Source organism: Populus nigra, chromosome 15, assembly GCF_951802175.1.
Source record: "Populus nigra chromosome 15, ddPopNigr1.1, whole genome shotgun sequence".
NCBI lineage: Eukaryota > Viridiplantae > Streptophyta > Magnoliopsida > Malpighiales > Salicaceae > Populus > Populus nigra.
The window spans coordinates 875487-879568 of record NC_084866.1 but is presented as its reverse complement, the minus strand read 5'-3'; the positions used below and the strand labels follow the sequence as shown (position 1 = coordinate 879568).

The window sequence follows — 4082 nt, the reverse complement described above, 5'->3', positions numbered from 1 at the left end:
ATCTTTGAGCATACAAAGTCAGCACTACACACAGCCTTTCAAAATATACACAGCAAATTCATATTCTCCATGATTCTTTTTATTTTTTTATACATTATTTTCTCCTATCACATTTATTAAAGCATTGAAAGGTCCCCTGCTTCAACAAGAGACTAGTTTTTACAAGACCCAGAAAAAATCTATTTTTGTGTGAAGTTTTCTCGTGATTTTGTAAGATTCGGTAACAAGTGTTGACATGCACCTTACCAATAATAATACTTTGATGATTCAATTCATTATGATGATCTGGGGCGTGTTATAAATGTTCATAGAGGAAGGCAAGCATGCCTCTAGAGGAAGTAAGCTATAGTATATTACGAACTGCCTTTAGGGTTAAGTTTCTACTAAAGAGGCTCTATTTCTTTATAGTTTCATTTTCCTTCTTCTTCAAGCTGAGTTTTCCCTTCTTTCTTGATTTAATGAAGGAATCCTACTTTCGGTTCCAAGCATTACTTTAGTGCATGGTCCTCCTTTCATTCAGTGAGATAAAATAACTAAGGTTTAAACCTAGCCACCCATTGAGGATTATAATCGACTGATCTTGTGGCAAAATGAGGTCACCTGCACTCGCGAGGCTGACTCACTCATCACTAAGCTTAAGAGAAAAGTAATCGTTTCTTCCCTTTCGGTTCTAAACAACGATGAGCAAATTAATCGAATTATTTATAAAAGTGATGATCTGCATGCTGTAATGAATCTTATTACCACATGAACCAGCTCCGAAGGGGCATAAACAGGTTGTCAGTGCTCTTTTAAAAGACAAGGCACCTAATCCTGTAAGGAAAAGAGAGAATCGTACCCCATTGCGCTATTGATTACTGAAAAAACCGAAGGCCGCCTTGATAAAGCCAGTCCAGTGCTTAATTGTTGAAGGAAATCTGCCTAAAAAGGGCATGGAGACTCAACTTGGGAAGCAGCCATTGTTGATCTTTTTCGGCCTCGATGGATTCATTTCCCTAATAACTAGCTTTGTGAACATCAAAGAAGCACACAATGCAAAGATGGGACTTCTTAGATGCCTGCCTAATGCCTACGCTTACGACAGCTGAAATTGGGGACCACCCTTGAGTCGTCTTCGTCGTCTTCTTCTTCTTCTTTGGGATATGAGAGAAAACCATGATCCATAATCCACAAAATGATGTAAATTCATTTTGACAAGGTCCAAAACATACGTAAGCATTGGCATTCGATCCATTCATAAAACAAACTCAATTCAACATGTTAATAAACTATGCCTGTCCACAAGGAAATTGATTTGAGCAACAAAAAAGAAAGAGAGAAATTGAAGGTAAAATAGATGATGGATTTGATGACCGAACTCTGATAGCTGTTAAGGTTTAAATTGAGCAGTAGAGCACCTTACACCAACCGATTGAATTCCAATCACTTTCAAATGAACTTATGATGAGATGGGGAAAAAAACCTGTAGACGATCAATAAAAAGTCTCATAATAAATCAATTAATAGATGATCACTGTGCAAACACATTCACATCTTCCTAATTCATGCTGGAATAATAGATAATGGTTGCTAAGCAATGAACATGCAGAAATCTCTCTTTACAACAGCTGAAGACTTCAAATTTAACCATTTGTTCAGTTAACAGCAGGATTTGAGTACCTGTATCAATAAAGATGACCATGTACTCAAACAAAGGTAAGCAATAGAGCATGCATGATTCAACATCACGCAAACAGTTATCAAGGAATCTGATGGTTAAGACATCACAACCAAAAACTGGGCACTCAACAATGTTATATGAAGTACCAACCCTAGAGTCAAGGAATATGTAGCACTTTTGATATACAAAAACACAAAGTCTATGTGGTAGCCAAATGCAGCCCATCACGAGCTTGTATTTGATGTTGGAAGAAATCGTATTCTGCATTTTAAAAACAAATACCTGCAAAAAAAATAAAAATGGTTAGCCCCTTTATAATGGATGCTTATGAGGCGCAAAAACCAGAAACTCATTTCCATTCCAAAGAAAGAAGCTAGTGATATCTTGCACCAAAATTATAAGACCAACAAAAAGACTTTTGCACAAGTTCAAAGAAGAAATTATCAATCCTTTACTGTAATGGTTTTCCTCGCAAGACCTCATAGCAGTCACAGAACTGACTGGCAAACAAGGGTCCAGCAACAAGGACCACTGATTATCATGAGGTTAATCAGTACATAACCCACATCCACTTTTGACAACAGCTCTCCTGTTTCCAAAGTACATAAGTAAATCAAACCAAACAAGCATGTTCTGTCTATGATCTTCTACAGCCATGGCTAGGACTCTAAATGATGGAAGTTTGCAAGTCAGCGAGTCCCATGTTTAGGTAAAAAATATCACATTCCACTCATGTCTACCCATATATGATATCCAAACGAATTATCTCATCATAAACTTAAACACTCATTCTTGCCATCACAAAATCCGCACATGGAAAATAGAACATCTACTTTTTACATTTGGAAACATCAATTTTGCCGAACACCGCTGATTCTACATCCATTGATAAGCACCATCAGACTTACATTTGGAGGTAAATTTGACACATCCATATGCCTCATGGTTGACATTCCAATTGAAAACCAACCTAAGCACCTAGTAGTTGTGTATTCTTCTAGAAAATATATACGAACTCCAACATACCCACAGTGGATTGCCTGATAAAAAGTGGCTACAGGAAACCACAACTCAACTTTCCTACCAGTTTGGCTTGCATTCAGTTCTGAATTAAAACAACGAAAATTCATCACTGTTTTAAATAAGAGTATGCTATTTTACCATTATTTGGAACCATCATAGCAATCTGGCATCTCTTTACTAGGAAAAATAATTGTTGGTTGCTAATATCAACCTCCAATAACAACTTTTTTTAAAAAAATCTACAGCAAATTGAAAAAGAAAAGCATGAGAATTCATTTCCAAAAGAACCAATTTAAAAAAGCACATACCTTTAGAAAACAACTAGCATATATTCAAATACATTTCATAAACAAGAATCCACACCACATTTCTGCAAATCAAAAGTTTAAACCGTTAAACATACAATGAATGTATTTTTAGTTATTCATCACCATAAAACAAGCACAAAAATGTGTTTTCCATTGTGAATTCAGACTGACCAAAAAAAATCCAGCTTCTCCACACAAATCAGAATTTAACATCACACATCGGCCCAGGCCAGCAAACACATGTTCACTTTCACACATAGCACCACGTCATTTCCACATTGCAAATCCAAATCCCAGTAGACAACAAACAAGGAACAAGACAATAACGATACCGGAATCCATTTTTATAATCCAAGGCATAAAGTAAAGAAATTAGCCCTAAACAGGTAACCATCACCTAAAAAAAAGAGTCTTAAGGATTCTAAAACCAAGAAATTAAAAAAACCAGTAACCCTGAGTAAACTAACCTCCAATCTCATAATTAGCAACAAGTTACTAACCTTGTTTTTTAACCTCCTCAATGTCTCTTATTTCTCTGGGGCTGTTTCTCAGTGGCTAATCTGTAAATCCAATAAGCCTAACAAAAAAAATCACACCCCATTAAAAATAACCAGAGATCAAGACACCATAGAAAGAAATTTAAGTGACAGAGAGAGTGTTGGTTAGTTACCAAAGCAAGAACATGGGCTACGGCGAGGAGAACAACCATGAGAGGTACTAAATCGAGAAACCATGGGCGTGGCATTGTGTCTTTCGCCATTTATTGAAGGAGAGTGAGCGTTTGAAGAAGAAAAAAGAAGATCTTGATGGCAGCAGCAGCTGGGTTTTGAAGGGGTTGATCGAGGAAGCTTGGAGAAGAGAACTGTGAGGATGGGGACGGGGTTTCTGTTTTGTTGACGGAGTGATTGGGTTGGGCCCCATTTGGTTTTGTAAATAGCCCATCTGTTATTAAAACGGGTATTATTAGGGCCTAGGAAAAGAGAGAGGGCCCAATATCCCAGTTGGATTTTGTTCCCTTCGTTTTCAATTCACGATATCTAAATTTATCATTTGCTTTTGTATTCAATTATACTGTTTCAACCCAATTCAGG

At 36.8% G+C, this 4082-nt stretch overlaps 1 long non-coding RNA gene across 1 annotated transcript; it reads right to left on the bottom strand.

The window, feature by feature from the left end:
• Nucleotides 1–1583: 1583 nt before the first annotated feature.
• LOC133674144 (uncharacterized) lies at nt 1584–3868 on the bottom strand. The gene is made up of 3 exons (XR_009835148.1): nt 3662–3868; nt 3492–3568; nt 1584–1942 (listed from the first exon to the last, which is right to left on the bottom strand). It is a non-coding gene; the product is annotated as an uncharacterized LOC133674144 (long non-coding RNA).
• Between the last annotated feature and the right edge of the window lie 214 nt (nt 3869–4082).